The sequence below is a fragment of the Lynx canadensis genome, chromosome F2 (assembly GCF_007474595.2).
Source record: "Lynx canadensis isolate LIC74 chromosome F2, mLynCan4.pri.v2, whole genome shotgun sequence".
Lineage (NCBI taxonomy): Eukaryota > Metazoa > Chordata > Mammalia > Carnivora > Felidae > Lynx > Lynx canadensis.
This window is the reverse complement of record NC_044320.2, coordinates 49,289,299-49,308,560: the sequence shown is the minus strand read 5'-3', so window position 1 is coordinate 49,308,560 and position 19,262 is coordinate 49,289,299. Positions and strand designations below refer to the sequence as shown.

The window sequence follows — 19,262 nt, the reverse complement described above, 5'->3', positions numbered from 1 at the left end:
TCACAAACTGCAAGATCAAGACACCAGCCGAAGTCAGACGTTCAACCGATTGAGCCACCCAGGTGCCCCTCCATAATACAATTTTCCCCAAAATTGTTTACTTTCTCATTTTTTTAAATATGAAATTTATTGTCAAATTGGTTTCCATACAACACCCAGTGCTCATCCCAACAGGTGCCCTCCTCAATACCCATCCCCCATCCCCCGCTCCCTCCCACCCCCATCAACCCTCAGTTTATTCTCAGTTTTTAAGAGTCTTTTATGGTTTGGCTCCCTCCCTCTCTAACTTTTTTTTTCCTTCCCCTCCCCCATGGTCTTCTGTTAAGTTTCTCCGGATCCACATAAGAGTGAACACATATGGTATCTGTCTTTCTCTGTATGACTTCTGGAAAGAGCCTAAAAGTCCATCAACTGATGAGTGGATAAAGAAATTGTGGTTTATGTACACAATGGAATACTATGTGGCAATGAGAAAGAATGAAATATGGCTTTTTGCAGCAACATGGATGGAACCAGAGAGTGTTATGCTAAGTAAAATAAGTCATACAGAGAAAGACAGATACTTTCTCATTTACTGTGAAAAAAGTTTTCTTTGCTTTAATGATACCTAAAGGATAAGCAACTTGTTTTTAAATATTTGCTAAGTAGCACTTTATTGATAAGTCTTTTGTCATCAGTGAAAAAAATCAGAAAATTTTAAACACCTTTTTGTAAATAAAATACCCAATTTGTCTCTAAATTCAACAGCAGTTTTAAGTAATTTTCAATGAAGTAACCAGTAAAATTCTCTATGGTGGCAAATATTATCATTGTTATTCTCCATTTCATTACAAAGTCATGTAAATACTTGACAATATTTTAAAGGGTCATGTTTTTATGAAATTAAAAACAGTGTTGATGCACTTCTGATGAAAAGCTTTCCTGTCAATGATGCAGTTAAGAGATTTCCCATATAAAAATATTACCTAGAATATTTTTGAACTTTCAGCTGCAGGCAAAGCATCAAAGCTTCAGTTCCATCATAATATATATTTCCCATAAACATTTTTAAAAGAAAGTCAGTAAGGATTCTCTCTTTGCTGAGAATTTATCTTTTTCAGTAAATTCTTCTTCTCTTTAAAGTTTTTATTTAAATTCCAGTTAATTAACATACAGTGTTCAGGTATATAGTAAATTCTTCCTTTAAAGGCACAAAATTGTGATCAATTTTGAATCTCCTTTTTGAAATACAATCTAGCAAATAGATTGAGACACAGTAGAAATGCCAATATATCCATCCAATTCTATCACTACATAAATTCTAATGCTACATAATTTGTCTTAGCTGTTTCTCAAAGTCTTCAGCAAAGTTTTCTACGTAACTTCCAGCACTAGTGATAAAGTAATGAATATAACTTTGTGGCTTATTACTTCATGAATTATTTCAGTCTTATTCACTCTGGAAGGAAAAACAGTTTTCCAATTGGCCTCTCTCTCTTTTTTATTTTTTATTTTTAGAAATTCTTTATTTTCTGTCAACCTTATTTCCATTTTGTTCGCCTTTGTGGAAGAGCAGCGTAAGACCATTCAGTGGTTGTTCCTACCTATCCAGTGGCCTGAGCAGTGGGAGCTGCAGACCAGTCTTCAGTGGCAGGCTGAGTGCTCTCGTCTTTGGTAGGAGCTGCTAACAGGCACAGAGGACACCTGCATGCCTTCACACCAGTCTGCAACTTCAGGTTGAGTAGTGATGAACTCAGGAGCTACAACAGTCCATTCACCCTGAAATTCTTCCTTGGTTACAGCCTTTTCAGCAGCAGCCCACTTTTTCCTTTCAATATCTTCAGAATCTCTGTAGAAGTAGAGATCAGGCATTGGGTATTGTATGTAAGTGATGAACCACGGGAATCTATCCCAAAAACCAAGAGCACACTTTACACACAGCATGTTAGCCAAGTTGACAATAAATTATATTAAAATAATTTAGAATTAACCAAGAATGGATTCCAGCTTACTTTCAAATACAAATACTTGCAAATAATAGGAGAAATTCACATTTATTAAACAAAACATATATATATATTTATTATATACATTTCCATATATATATTATATATATAATGTATATATAATGTATATATTTATTAATATATTAATATTTATATAATTATATAATGTATATATAATGTATATGTATAATTTGTATATAATGTATATAATGTATATATTTATTATATACATTTCCATATATATGGAAATGTATATAATAAATATATATAATATATATATATGGAAATGCCAATAGTAAGTGTATCTGGGTAATGGGAGGGTGTGTAATTTATAATTATTATAAAACCTGTATTTTCCATTTTTCTAGATGAGTATATGTTACTTGTGTAATTAAAACATTATAAGGACAAAAAAAAAAGTAGAGATAAAGCATGACCTCCCATGGGTGTTCACAGGAAATGGTGCCACACTTGTGCAGAACTTCCTGGGTCTGCATCCACCACATCAGACCCACTGAGTGAGCTCCCTTGTTGTTGCAAGGGATGGCAATGTCCACATAGCACAGAGGACAGTCTGTGTTACACAGAACAATGGTAGGCAAATTAACATAAGATGTCTCTGTGAGAGGCTGGTGGTCAAGTAACCACCTGGGATCAATAACCACCAAAAGTCTCAGCTCCCAGAAGTCTGCCTGGATTTGGTTAGTGAAGGTTCCAGAAGTGAAATGGCCAGCAGTAGTACAAGTGGCTCTGGTAGCAGTAGCAAACTTCAGCACAGTTTACTGACCAGTATTCCTGGGTGATATGACACTGACATGAGCCAGGTTTTCCATGGCAACAATGGCATCAGCTGCCAGCAGAAGCTTCTCCCAGGTTCTCTTCAGATTTATGATGTAGAGGCCATCAATTTTCCTTTTGTAGATGTATGTACTGTTCCATTTGGAAGTCAAGGTTGGTGCCAGCTAAGTGGGTTCCTGCTGCAAGGATTTTGAGGACATCCTCCTCCTCCATTTGCATGACATTGAGGGCTCTGGACATCAGGAAAGTTTCCCTTTAAGTTATGATGGGAACACAGAACAATGTTGTATGGACCCCTGGAAAGTCCAAGTGGTCTTTTTTTATAAGTAAACTTCTAAACATTTGTTATTAAACTAGTGAAATTTCACTAAATGCCAGATTGAGTAACTCTTACCTTTGAAAACTTCTGAAAAATTGCAAAAGACTGTCCTTATGTTTTGGATCCTTAATTGCTTTTTTAAAAATGTTTTTTAATGTTTTTTAATGTTTTCATTTATTTATCTTGAGAGACAGAGAGAGTGCTCACGAGCAGGGGAAGGGCAGAGAGAATCCCAAGCAGGCTCCATGCTGTCAGCTCAGAGTCTGACGCAGGGCTCAGTCTCAAGAACTGAGGGATCATGCCTTGAGCTGAAATCAAGAGTCGAGTGCTTAACTGACTGAGCCACACAGGCGCCCCGGGATGCTTAGTCTTTTAGTCTTGCTAATTTCTCAAGGCCCAATATATGCAGATGAGGTTATTCATTAACAATATAACACACACAAAAACCCTTGGAAAAAAACTTGGAATAGTTTCATCATAAATTTGAACATGAGGACAGGTGACTTTTTGTTATATCTGATTAGATCTTGTTTAATAATGTAGTTGCCAAAAAGCACATTCACAAAGAGAAGCGTCACAGCTAAGATTTTCTTTTTAGTCCAATTGTGCTTGTATTATTAGTTTTATCTGCTATTTCTTTGGAGGACTTTTTAAGTCACTTGTCCATTTCCTGAAGGCTAGTTTAGTAAAAACTTAAAGCAGCCCAGATAGCCCACAATAACTCATGATGAAGAAATGGGAAGAGATGCCACTTTGTTCTGGGGAATGCAATTCCCACTCCTTTGCTTCCATGTGATACCATGTTAAATCCTAACACCAGACATCCATGGGCTACTGACTATGATGGCCCATTGTCAATCCTTTTTATTAAATGTTAGTAAGGACTGATTTCCTTTTATATTTTTAAATAAATAGAAGTTTTAATATTTTCTTCCCACACTACAGTGGATTGCCTGGTGCTCCCTGAAGTATACACACCTCACTTTGGAGTAACTGTTCTAATATTTGCTTGAATGAGAAAAGATGTCAAACCTTTGAAAGATTTCCATGTACTGAAGTCCTGAGATTCTTACTATCTTGAGTACCAGAATGTACCATTTATCGTTTGGTGTTATTTTCATTTTAAATATATTTGTCTTGTCTCCTCAGCTAAATTATAAGCAACATGAAATCATGGCTATACTCTTTTCTTTCATTCTTCATGTTACCTAGCATAGTAATTTGTCTAGAAGATGTATGATTCATATGTTTTCTTGTGCTAAATGTTTAGCTTCTCATATACTCTTATCTTCTGTGCCTGAATTGCAGTTTCTGTAAGGACAGGAAACTTTTTATTCTTCTTTGGATTTCCCACATCTGCCACATAACTTATATGAGCTTTTAATGAATATTTGTTGACTAAAACCAGATAACCAAATAGATTTGACTAATGACCCCATTTTATCCAGAAATTATGCCAATAAACTATGGATCAGGACTCTGATAAAATGAATTTATCCTTTCATTTATTCAATCAAGTAATGTTTACAGTGCATTTTCTATGTGCCACACATTAATTATAACTGTGGTATAGTAAAACAGAAAGTAGAGAATACAAACTAAAAGCATGATAAAGTAAACCTGTTATATAATAATCATATGATAATCAATATTGAATAGAGGATAAAAGACGATGTTACACACTCTTGTAAAACTATTCAATTCCGTATATAACACTCTATGTGCTTGTAAATTAGTTATCCAATATTGGTCTGTTTTCCTCACTGGAAAATAAGTTCCACTGAGGCCCAGACCAGGTCTGACTTGTTACTACTCCACCCCTGGGGTGTAGCACAATGCTGACACATAATCAAGTATTAAATAATCATATGTTGGATGAATACATAGATGAATGTATAGGGAGAAAAACAACACTGACAGTTGCATATATTTTTTAATCCCCAAATAGGGAGAATTATAAAACAGAAGATTAACCTTTGATTGAAGACAATTTGAGAAAGACAAATTATTCAAGTAAATTAGCCTATAAGTAAACTTAAAAGACTAATTTAAAAAATAAGTTTCTATTGGATTTTGGCAGAGGCTGACAAGTTCAAGAATTCAGTAATTTGCTCAACAAATATGTATTGAATTCATATGAAATGTTAGGCACTGTACTGGATGCTGAGATGCAGAAGAGTAAAATAAATGTGTTCTCTGTGCATGTGGAATTTACAGATATGCAGAAGGTACTAAAAAGCACAAAGACTACTTTTCCAATATGTAAAATAAAACAAAAATCTCTATTACCAAAAAGAATTGCATATTTGATAACATAAGCAAATACCTAACAAGTCTTTGATTATACTTTGGCATACATACATATTTTAGTTATATATGTGTAACTTCTGGTCTCACATTATGTTCTGTGGTTTCCTGTATAATTGATGTTATTCCACACTCCAAATCATTGCTCATACTTTGCTCCTTGCTGGAATCCTTTCCCACCTAAGGCCTTCTTTTACTTCTCTACATCTACTTATCCTTTAAATTTCTTGGACAAACGTAGCCCCCCAACCACCACCTGACACTCCTCAACCACATTTGTGTGTGTGGCTCATCATTGTACTTACCATAGTATTTATTTCTCTGTCATGATTTCTTCGGCTCTTTTCTGAACTCTAAATCTCTCTAGGACAGAGGTTAATTTTCACTGATTTTGTATTTATAATGCCTAGTACATAACAGATGATCAATAAATGTTAACTGGAGCTGAAGCTATTTTCTATGTAGAAACCTGTATCTACCTAATATAAGAGTAAGGACTTCACCTGACAGTCTATATTTCCAAGATTTCTTTCAAAGGCATTCTACAATCTACTAGCTATCAGGAAAAATCACAGCTACAAGCATTCACAAACCTGATTACATTCTTATTTCTTCTCACCAACAACTTAAATCCACATGAGAATTTGAGGCAGAGAATATAATGGATCTTTACCATCCTGATCACATAAAATCCATTTATCTTCTTAACACTTCAAGTACCAAAAGACTACGTGATAAGCAAAGTCACATTTCTTCTTTGGCAAGTCTAGTGTCTAAAATGCTGCTAAAATGCTACAGGGGAATATTCTCTGTACCATTATCACTCCTGGGGTAATAAATGAGTTTTTCCAGAGACAGAAGAATACAAAAAAAGCTATCAATATATGAAAATATCTACCATCTGTGAATATTATCTCTGACTTGATACCTCAGATACACAGTGAGGTCCTCTCATCAATTAATTATCATGTTGGTATCTCTGTATTATCTGTTGCCACAATAATGTTTCAAAACAAACCATTGAAACCCAGTGTCTTAAAATAATAAACATTTATTTAGTTCACTGCAGGTTGTCAATATTGAATAGGTTTAGCTGGAAGCATCTTCTGATCTCCTCTAGATTTTCTCACATACCTGAGGGCTGGGTGACAATTGGCTGAACCAGGATCGCCCTAGTTCAGATGTCTGGAACAACTTAGCTTTGTTTTACATGCCTGTCACATCCTCCCTGCAGAACAGCCAGACATGTTCTCATAGCACGGCAGAGGGGAATAGTGAGCAGGCCCAGTCATGCAAAAAGGCAACAAAAAAGTATATGCACCATTCAAGCCTCTGCTTGTGTCATGTTGGCTAACATCCTATTGACAAAAGCACGTCACATGCTCAAGCATAGTCAGAGTAAGAGGAACGTTAAAGTTATAGGACAGAGACGCTTGGGTGGCTCAGTTGGTTTAGCATCTGACTCTTGGTTTCGGCTCAAGTCATGATCTCACAGTTTGTGAGTTCAAGCCCTGCATCGGGCTTTGCACTGATAGCATGGAGCCTGCTTGAGATTCTTTCTCTCCTCTCTCTGCCCCTCTCCCGCTTGTGCTCTCTTTCTCTCTCTCTCTCTCAAAATAAATAAACTTCACAAAAATAAAGTTATGGGACAAACATTGTGGATTCAAAGAAGTCATTAAGTGAGGCCATTAATACAACCCATCTATGGACACCTGGATTCCTGAACCTACAGCAAAATTTTAATGACACAAAAATTTAAAAACCTGTATGAGAGAAATTGCATAACATTTCCATATAATGAATTCAGAATACTTCAGAAAGTAAAGTTCTCTAAGAAATATACTGCAGGGTTTTAAATATACTGCAGGGTGTGTTTGGAATTTGACACTCAGGTTCACAAAAGTATAGATTTTTAAAAATATATTCTCCATCTGACATACTCGCATTAAACATAAGGTAAAGGAAAACTATGCAATAATAGTAATTATAAATTTCAAGTAATTTTGTGAAGTCCAGAAAAGTACAACTGTTAAGACAGATAATATAGAGGGTCCACTAAAGAAAGAAATAGGATGGGGGCACCTGATGGGCTCAGTCAGTTAAGCATTGACTGCAGTTCAGGTAATGATCTCACGGCTTGTTTGTGAGTTCAAGCCCCATATCAGGCTCTCTGCTGTCAGTGTAGAATCCACTCCAAATCCTCTATCCCCCTCTCTCTGCTCCTCCCCCCCTCAAAAATGAATAAAACCGTTTTGCAGAAAAAGAAGAAAATAGGATGTAACAAAAAGACAACATAACCTACAAAGATACATGCACACACACATAAAAAATAGTATAGCCAAATCTTCCAAATGAATACTGAAAAAAAATTGCTTAAACTAGAAAATTGGATCTAGCAATATTTTAAGAAAATAATAGCATTAGTCGGGTTTTTCTGGCAGCAAAAAAGCAACATGTAGGTTAACTTGAGTTGATTTATGGGAACATATGCAAAAACGGTTTCTCAACAGTCATATGGTCAGGCCTCCAGAAAAACTGGAATGTCATTCAAGATGCTTAGGTGCTCTATATCTCTGCAACTACAGTGATCCAGCCAGAGTGTTGTTCACCCTGTTGTCCCTCAGCAGCAAGTATCTGCTGCTTTTTACTCTAGGTTCTCTCCCATATGGCTAAACTTATCTCTGCTTGTGCAATGACTATTTCTATCTCACTGCCACTTCCATCTACCTGTTTTTACTTTTACCTCATTACTTCTGACTACTGCTTTTTTTTATATATATAAAGCCTCTTTGTTTCCATGTCATTCTGTTACCTGTATCTCTCTTGGGGTGTCTAATCCCACCATTATCACGTTTCATCACCTGTTGGCAAAGCCTTTATTCTGGGCCATGTCTGAAGCTACAGGCTAATTTTTAATGTTTATTTATTTTTGAGAGAGAGAGAGAGACAGAGCACTAGCAGGGGAGGGATAGAGACAGAGGGAGACACAGAAACCAAAGCAGGCTCCAGGCTTTGTCAGCACAGAGCCTGATGCAGGGCTTGAACTCACAAACCCTGAGATCATGACCTAAGCCGAAGTCAGATGCTTAACGGACTGAGCCACCCAGGTGCCCCAGGCTAATTTTTAAATGAACGTCTTTGGCTCTAGACCCTATCATTGTTCTGCTCAGCTATTGTTAAGTGTTGGTGTTATTGGACAAAAATGAATCCCTCAGTTAAGACTATTAGTATTCCCTGCACTCTAAGGCCTCTCAGAAGAAGATAGCCTAAAATGTCAAGTGCTTTCAATAGACTGTTTAATATAAAAACACTACAAACAAGAAAAAACGAATCCAGGAATGCGAGGATATATCGCTATAAGGAAATCTACGATACAATTCCAGTGTGTGTTTTATTTTCAACACCAAGCAATTCTCCAATTCTCAGGGGGCACTGACAAGATGTCTGGCAATTTAACTCAATTCTGAAATTATCTTCTTGGAGATAGCATCAGATCCCACAGGTTATGAGGTGAGCCCTATAAGCTGGCCCCTGCTCTTCCACAGATGCCATTTGCAAGTCCAGGTGGTCACCCGTGCTTCTCACCTACTGGCTTTAGACTGGAGGTTCCCATGATCCCCTTTCGGGGTTTGATTAATAGGCAAGAGTGGCTCACAGAACTTAGAGAAACATTTTACTTACTATTTTACCAGTTTATTATAAAATAATATAGCTCCAGAATAGCCAGATGGAAGAGATGCATAGGGCAAGGTATGTAGGAAGTGGTGTGGAGCTTCCATGCCCTCTTCAGGCATGTCACTCTCTCCAAATCTTCATGTGTTCACCAACCAGAATCCCTCCCATCTCTGTCCTTTGGGTTTTTACGGAGGCTTCATTATATAGACACAATTGATTAAATCATTGGTCATTGGCAATTGATTCAACCTCCAGCCCTTCTGCCTTTCTCAGATGTCAGGAGAATGTTTATGGTTTTGGTTTTTTATTTTCTCAAATTAATCTATCGGTTTAGTGCAATCCCAACTGCACTCTTGATGAGTTTTTTTTTAGATAAAAGTACCAATATAGCTGATAATAACAATCATGTGAGAAAAAAAACTAGAAGTTTTGAAAAGGAAGAATAATGAACATTTTCTTTAAAGGTAGCCTGTACATACACCCTATGGTTATACCCTGCGATCTGTGTTCAGCCCTCTGTTATGATTGCTCAGTTCATTTGATTCATGCTTGTGCCTTACCAGTTGTTAAACGTTTGGTACATTAGCGCTGTTTATAGATATTAAACCATATCCTATAGCTATAGTAATTAAAAGTGTGATACCAATGGTTGCAAAAATAGAAAGATAGATAAAAGGAAGAGAGTAGATGCCCAGAAATAGATTATTGTTTAGTGGAATGAAAAAAAAAAAAAAACAACCCTAATTTTAACATTTTCTCTTGGGAAAAAAAATCCTTGTGTTGAGAAAGATATCAATATATTGCAGTAGGGTAAAAGAAGAGACCCTAGGGGCATACGTTGGAAGAAGATAATGTAACAAAGAGATAGAAAAACTACTCTGCCCAAAAAATAAAAAGTGACAAATTTGATGAAAAGAGAGTGAATAGAGGAGAAAATCACCATGCTTGTAGAAAGGTGGTCAATGAGAAACTCCTGGCTATAGATTGGCTGCAGACTTTTTGAGAGCAGAGAGTTTTTAAGATAAATTTTAAATTGTTTTTATTGGTACATGAAAATCCCCTTTGTCTCCCTTTAACTGTCAGTGAAGAATGCTACATGAGTGAGGTTTTCTTTTTCTGAGGGGCGGGATGTTGTATACAGGTGTTTGTATGTGTCTTGAAATTCATGTCTAGTGTGAAGCAGAGAAGAGACCAGCCATGTAGGATGAGATGTGTGTAAAAGCAGAAGTTAATTGGTATCTGATTCATAAAGCAAGAAGAGATCATGTGAAAATATTCCCTTGGGGATTCAGAGAATTTGGGAGTGAGATTGGACTTCTCATAGAATGTTGACTAAGGGGTTGGAAACAATTTTATTTAAACATCAAAGGGTGAGCCAGCCTCAACTGACAACTGGGTTAATTCAGCCTATGATAATAATAATTTTTAAAGGTGGCATTATGAATCAGTGGGAAAAGACAGCATAAATGAAAGAAAGAACACACCTTTCTTTATAGGTTTAGCAAGGGAGGGATAAAGTTTTACCTTAGAGTTTAATCAGATGGTAACTTTGTATAGTCAAAGGATCATCCATTAAGAGTAACATATCTTAGAACTTACTCTATGCTAGGCTCTGTCTTAGGCAATGGGGATATAGTAGTGAACATAGCAGACAAAACATCTGCTCTTAAAAACTTTTCATTCTAGAGGATGGAGACAGCCATTTTTAAAGTGAAGTATATACATCTCAGTGGTGGGTTATTTTTGGTCCACTGAAAAATATACTTTGAAAGCAGAGAAAATGAATGAGAAAATATACATGGTCAGCAAAATGATATGAAAAGCTACCTCAAGGTAGCAAGGGAGATGGCCTTGAAATTATGGAGTAATTAATTTATGTTTTAGAAGAAGGGTCAGCAAACTTATTCTGTAAAGGGCTAGATAATAAATATTTTGGGGTTTGTATATCATACAGTCTACGTTGAAACTACTCACCTCTGCCATTGTAGCTCAAAGGTAGCCATAGACACTACAAAAGTGAATGAGCATATGCCTGTCTTGATATAGAACTTCATTTACAAAAATGCATGTCAGTTTGCAGACCATAGTTTACCAACTCCACCTCTAGAGTTAGGCTGCCTGTAGTCAAGTTTGACTTCATCTGGTACTGGATGTAAGATTTTGTACAAATTACTCAAATTCTCTAAACCTCATACTACATATGAGGAACATGAGATAATGCATATAAGTGGGTTTGTTTTTTTTTTCACTGTTGTTGGCTCACAATAAATTCTCAAAAAGTGTTAGCCACTGTTACTAAATTAATGTTTTAGTTATGTATTTACAGCCCTGATAATAAATTTTGTCCTTGATGAGTGCATGTGTGTATACATGTGTTTATATGTGTATTCATGCATACGTGGAAATGAGTGTTTGTGTGAGACTGATCTAATAACCACTTCCTGGGTTATAAAAAGATTTAAAGTGTGTAAATCACACTGGTGAAATGACCATCCAAAGTGAAGGTATTGGAGTTTTCATGGCCACAGTTGACTGAGTACCAAGCTCATATCACCTTCTGAGACAATTCTACTGGATTTGGAAGACCAAAAACTAACATGGATGGAACTTCAGGAGTGCCAGGACATTACTGTGGACTGAACAATTTATGCTTGGGAATTTTACTGCTTCAGGAGTAGTAGTAGGGAAAGACTGAATGGATACTAAGGTGAAATTAACCCTCTGAGTTGAAGAGATAGAAAATATAGCTCAGAAAGATTACTGGACTTTGTGGAGTAGAGAAGTGGAGAGGAGAAAGCGATATTTCTTTCATGAAGAAAGAGATATTGAATTCTGCATAGCAGCCCCCTTGATACTGCTATTGAATACAATTGACACATGCATAAGGTGAAACTCTCCAAGGCTGGACAAAAGATGGATCAGAGAGCTATAAAGTGAATATTTCTCAAAGCTCACAAACAGCTTGGAGATGTTTGAGTTTTGCCAGCCAGATTGTGTGAGCCTTATTGAATACCCAGAGTACAATCTACTCTAAATTGGCCCATTAAAAAAAGCTTGAAAACAAGATTCAAAAGAATCTAGCTGATTACCAAGTAACTTAGCTAATATATGAAAGTTTCAAAGTTTAGCATTCTTAGAAAACAAGCCAGTACTCAGCAAGCATAACTGACAATGTCCAGCATGCAATAAAAAATTTCCAGACATGCAAAGGAGCATAAACATGTTTCTCACACCAGAAGAATAATCTGTCAATAGAAAAAACATGAAATTATATAAATCATGGAATTAACAGACTAGAATGATAAAAGAGTTACTATAAACCTGTTAAAGTATTTAAAGGAAAAATAAATACAATGAAGAAAGAAGACATTTTTTAAAAGTCAAATGTACTTTCTAGAGTTGAAAAATATAATATCTGAAATAAGAAATTTGCTAAATCGTCTTAATAGTAGATTAGATATTATAAAAGAAAAGTAAAAATCAAGACAGAGCAATGGAAACCATCCAAACTGAAGTATAAACAGAAAAAAGTCTCCAATTAAATTTAATTAAATTAATTAAATTAATTAAAATACCAACAACAAAAAAGCAGTAATTAAACAGTAATTATGTAATATATGTTATATATGTTTAATTACAATATGAGTAATCAGAGTTCTAGAAGGAAGAGAGAGACAGGAGGCAGGAAAAAAGCATTTGAAGAAATAACAACCCAAACTTTTCTAAATATAATAAAGCATATAAACCCACAAATCCAAGAAGCTCAACAAACCTCATGCAGGGTAAATACAGAGCAAATCACATAAAGACACATCACAATTAAATTGCTCAAAACCATTTATAAATAAAAATATTTTTAAAAAAACAATAACAAAAAGGAGCAACCCCCCCAACAACAAAAAGGTGTATTACTACAGAGAAACAAAAAGTTTAAATTATTTCAGATTTTTCATCAGAAACTGAAGGCCAGAGGACAAAGCACATCTTTAAAAAACAGTAGGGGAAAAAAAGCAATCCAAGTAGAATTCTTTACCCAGCCAAAAATCCTTAAAAAATGAAAGTGAAATAAAATTTTTTTCGGCAAATAAAATCTGAGATAATTATTGGCAGAATTTTACTACAAGAAATATTAAAAGAAGACTTTCAGGCTTAAGGAAATTGAAATCAATTTGTAATCCAGATCCACACAAAGAAATGGATATCACTGGAATTATACATATGTGGGTAAATATAAAACTTTTTTATTTTTTAAGAAAAAAGTTTCTTTAAAAATTTTTCAATATTTATTTATTTTTGAGAGAAAGAGAGTGTGAGCACAAGTAGGGGAGGGGCAAAGAGAGAGGGAGACACAGAATCTGAAGGAGGCTCTAGGTTCTGAGCCATCAGCATAGAGTCCAACATGGGGCTCAAACTCATGAATCATGAGATCATGACCTAAGCCAAAGTCAGACACTTCACTGAGCCACCCAGGCACCCCAAGGAAAATGATTCTTTAAAGTAAAAATGCTAATAATGTATTTTAGAGGATATAACATGCAGAGCTTAAACTTATGACAACAATAGCACTTAGAAAAAGAAGGGAGAAATGGAAGTATATTGCCATAAGGTTCTTACATTAAATATGAAGCAGTATAATATTATTTGGACTTAAACTGTGTAAGTTAAAGATGTATTCTATAAGCCTTAAAACAAACACTAAAAAACAACTTAGAGCTATAACTAATAAGTCAGTAGTGGAGATAAAATGAAACATTAAAAAATACTCATCTAATCCAATGTAATGCAGATAAAGAAGGGAAAGAAGCAAGAAGAGATGGTGCAAAAATAAAGAAAATTTAAAAGACAAATAAATGTAAAGCTCATTGTTTCAAAATCATTAAATTTAAATTGTCTAAACACTCCAATTAAAAGGCAGAGATTGTCCCAACTAGATAAAAAAAAAAAAAAATCAAGTTTCAACCTATGCTGTCTACAACAAAACTACTTTGAAATATAAAGATACAGATACATAAAGGTAAAATATGGAAAAAGATACTACACAAACACTCATCATAAAAAAGCTGGAGTGGGTAAATTAATATTATCATTAACTCAAAACAAATAAGACTAACAGATTAAGAGGGAAATTTTGTAATAAAGAAGATAAAACAATCCTAAATGTATACACACCTAATAATAGACCTTCAAAATTCATGAATGAATTGCTGACAGAACACAAAGGCAAAAATGGTACATCTACAATTACAGTTAGGGTCTTCAATATTCCTCTTAGTAATTGATAGAGCAAGTAGATGAAATTCACTAAAGCTACAGAATGCTTGAAAAATACTATCATTCAAATTGACCTAATAACCATCTATAGAACAATTTTCATTCTTCCCCACAACAGCAGAAAATACACTATTCATGTCCAAATGAAAAATTCACCTAGAAGCTGGGGGCTGAAAAAGCATCAATAATTTTAAAAGATAGAAATAATAGAGTATGTTCTCTGACCATAATGGAATTAAATTAGAAAACAATGACAGAAAGATATCTGGTAAGTTCCCAAATATTTAAAAATTATGCAACATACCTTCTAATACCTCATGGGCCAAAGAAAAAATCACATAAAATATCAGAAAATACCTAGGACTAATGAAAATAAACTATATAAAAATGTTGAGGATTAAGCTAAAGCAGTACTCAGAAGGAAATTTATGCTCCTAATGCTTATACTAGAAAAGAAGTAAGGTCCTGTGATGCCTGGCTGGCTCAGGCAGAAGAACATGCAACTCTTGATCTCAGGGTTGTGAGTTTGAGCCCCATGTTGGGGATAGAGATTACTAAAATAATAAATAAATACTTTAAAAAAAAAGGTAAGATCCCAAAGAATAATGTACACTTTCACTTTCAGGAACTAGAAAAGAAAGAGGAAACAAACCCAAAATAAGTCTAAATATGGCAATAATAAAGATGAAAGCTAAAGTAAATGAAACAGAAAATGGACAAATTAATGAAACCAAAGCTTCTGCTTTGAAGAGATGAGTCAAACTGGAGGACATTTATTAAACTGATGAAGTGAAAAAGACAGATAAGACATCACTATAATCCTACAAATATTAAAGAATAATAAGGGAATCTTATGGAAAATTTTAGGCCAATAAATCAGACAATCTAAATGAAATAGAAAAACATTTTGAAAAACACAAATTGCCAAAACCAGCACAAGAAGATATGAAAAATTGAATTGTATTTTATCTACAAACAAAATTAAATTCATAATTTAAACTCTCACAAAAAGAAAACTCCTGCCCTAGATAGCTTCACTGGTAAAATTTTTCAAACATTTAAGAAATAAATAATAAACATCTTATACAACTTTTTAAAAACAATTTTTCAATGTTTATTTATTTTTGAGAGAGAGAGAGAGAGAGAGAGAGAGAGAGAGGGCATGAGCAGGAGAGAGACAAAGAGTGAGGGAGACAAAGAATCTGAAGCAGGCTCCAGGCTGTGAGCTGTCAGCACAGCTCAAACCCACAAACCATGAGATCATTACCTGAACCAAAGTCAGATGCTTAACCAACTAAGCTACCCAGACACCCCTTATACAACTTCTTACAAAAGTAGATAAAGAGGTTACAGTTCCAAGCTTATTTTATTAGGCCAGCCTTACTGTGATAACAAACCCAGACAGAGACATTATAAACAAACAAACAAAACTACACCAATATCCTTAATGAACTTAAGTTCTTTAAAATCTCTTAAAATTAGCAAATAGAACCTAGCAACATATAAGATGTCTAATACACCATGGTAAAAAATGGTTTATTTCAAGAATGTAAGGTTTGTTTAACATTTGAAAATCAATCAGTTTAACCCACTGTATCAGGATGAGTTCATATCAAGATGAACCCATCAAAAGCTCATCTCAATGGATGCTCCCTCCTAAAGCATTTGATAAAATTTAACATTCATTCATGATAAGAACTCTCAGCAAACTAGGAAAGAAGGGAACTTCCTCAACCTGGTAAAGGGCACACACGAAAAAAAAATGTATGTATAACATATTACTTAATGGTAAAACTCTGAATAATTTCCTTAAAATCAGGAGCAAGGCAAGGATGTCCTTTCTTACCACTTCTGTTCAGCACTGTCCTGGATGTGTTAGTGCAATAAAGCAAGAAAAGGAAATAAAAGCATACAGAATGAAAAGGGAAAAAATAAAAGTCTTTATTTGCAAAGGCATGAATGTGTACATGAAAACTCTCAAGAAATCTGTAAAGTATTAGTAGAACCAATAAATTCATTAGCAAAAGTTTCACAGTACAAGGCCAATATTCAAATCAATTTAAAAATACTATCAATGAGCCATTAGAAAATGAAATTTAAAACATCATTTATAATAGCATCAAAAGCATGAAATATTTAAGGATAAGTATATGGATTACCAACACTATAAGAAATACGAAATATTGCTAACAGAATTTACAGGCCATCTAAATAAACTGAAATCTATGCCTGGGATTGGAGGATGAAATACTACCAACAGGTCAATCTTCCTAAATTGATCTACATACTCACTATTCCAAGCAAACCCCTGTAGGTATGTTCTAAAAAAAATAAAAATTAATGAGTTACTTCTCAGATTTATATGGAGATGCAAACAATCTGGAAAAGTCAAACTTATTGTGAGAAAAAAGAACAAACTCAGAATATTTATGTTGCTGATTTTCAAGTCTTTCTAAAGTTACAGTGATCAGTACAGTGTGATACTTTCATAAAGATAGACATATAGTTAAATGAAACAGGAGTCCTGAAATAGACATTGAGTGTTTACTAAAGTTGCCAAAGTAATTCAATGGGGGAAAGAATTGTCTTTTCAACAAATGGTGTTGAAACAACTGCATATATTTGGGAAAAAATTAACATTGACTCTTTCCTCACAACATATCCAAAAATTAATCATAAATGTATTATAGATCAAAATATGAAAGCTAAAAGTATAAACTTTAAGAAGAAAGCATATTAAAAATCTTCATTATCCTAGAGTAGGTAAAATTTCTAAAATATGTCATAGAAAGTGTAAATCACAAAACAAACAATTGATAATTGAACTTCATCAAAAACTGTTCTTTAAAAGACATTGTTAAAAAATTAAAATGCAAGTTTGTCTGTTTTGTAAAAAAATTCTTCAAGACATAGTGGTTGTAAACAAAAATAAACATTCATTATCTCTCACAGTTTTTGTAAATCAAAAATTTGTGACTTGTGTGGCTGACCATATTGCAGTCATCTTAAAGTTTGTCAGAGGCTGGAGGATGCCCTTCTAAGGTACCACCCATGGCTGGCAAGTTGCTGTTACCTGTTTATCGACAGGTCTCAGTTCCACTCTATATGGGTCTTTCTAAGGACTGAGTTTCTCTAGAACAAGCACTATAAGAGGGCAAGTTGGATGCTGCAATCTCTTTTATAACCTAGCCTCAGATGTCACATACCATCATTTCGACAATTTCCTCTTGGTCACACAGGTCAGCTATATAGGGGAAGGGACTCTATAAGAGTGTTGATACAGGGAGGCCAGGATCAATGGGGTCCATCTTGGATGGGCATATAGTTTACAGATGTCTATATATATGGTTTGACCACCACAGTAAGCCACACTCTGTGACAAAAGATTTTATACATATACATATCTCACAATCTAGAACATATATAGAATAGATAAAAACAATTTGAAATGGAGAAAAGATTTGAACAGACACTTCACAAAAGAAAATATACAAATGATCTATAAGCAAATGAAAAGATGCTCAACATCATTAGTTATCAGTGAAATATGAGAGAAAATACAATGACTCACCAATACACATCTACCAGAATGGCTAAGATCAGAAAGGACTGACATTACCAAGTTTTGGAGAGGAAATGGAACAACTGGAACATACATTGCTGGTGAGAACGTAAAATAGTACAACCACTTGGAAAAGCAGGTTGGCAATTTCTTATAAGGTTAAATATAAACTTACCATACAGCTCAGCAATTCCACTCCTAGCCATTATTTACCCAAGAAAAATAAAAACATGTGTCAACACGAAGATTTTTAGCCACATATTCAAGGAATCTTTAGTCATAATAGCCAAACACTGGAAATAAACAAAATATCCATGGTAATAGAACAAAAATTTTAAAAATTTGGCAAATCTATAGAATAGAATAGTAGTGAACAGTAAAGTAGAAGAAACATTGCTACACACAACATGAATGAATCTCTAAAATATTTTGAACTAAAGAAGCCAGACACGAAAAAGTATATAGTGAATGATTCCATATATACCAAATCCTTGAAAAAGTAAAATTATTATCCAGTGACAGAAAGCAGATTGGTGGTTGTTAAGGATCAGGGATAAAATAAGGTGAAGCAGCACCCAAATGAGCAAAGGATATGAAGCAAACCCACCTCTTTCACAAGTACACATGAAAGATGGGAATTTTAAGGGGCAGGGAAAACAAGTTAGTGCAAGGTTTCTCACTTTTGGCACTATATTGTCATTTGACTCATACTTCTTTGTTGCTGCGGTGTGTGTGCGCATATGTATGTGTGTGTGTATGTGTGTGTGAACTGTCTTGTGTGCCAAAAGGTATTTAGCAGTCTCTGGTCTCTCCCCACAAGATGCCAAAAAAATTTCTCACCCTATCCCCTCCACCAGTTGTGATAATCAAAAAGGTCTCATAACATTGCCAAATGAACCTGGGATGCAAAGTTGTCCCCACTTGAAAACCACTGGGTTAGTGTATTTGTTATCTATTGCTGTGTAACAAATTATCCCTCGAATTTGGTGCTTCAGAACAATAAGCATTTATTATCTCACAGTTACTATGGGTTGGGTATTTGAGAGTGACTTAGTTGGGGGATCTGACTCAACTTTTCTAATGAGGTTGAAATCAAGATGTTTGCATCATCTAAATGCCTGACTGCGGCTGGAGAAACTGCTTCCAAGATGATTTAATCACATGGAGATTGGCAGGAGGCTCAGATCCTTGCTGGGTTTTGGCAGGATATTCTATTCCTTGCTGTGTGGGCATCTGATAAGGTTACCTGACATGTCCTCACGACATGGTAAGTGCCTTTCCCAGAGCAAGTGAACTGACAGGGAGTAGGGAGCGGTCATAATACCTTTTTAAGACCTACTCTTGG

At 34.9% G+C, this 19,262-nt stretch overlaps 1 pseudogene; it reads right to left on the bottom strand.

Moving 5' to 3' along the window:
- Nucleotides 1-1,520: 1,520 nt before the first annotated feature.
- On the bottom strand, nucleotides 1,521-3,023 carry LOC115506036 (annotated as a pseudogene).
- Between the last annotated feature and the right edge of the window lie 16,239 nt (nucleotides 3,024-19,262).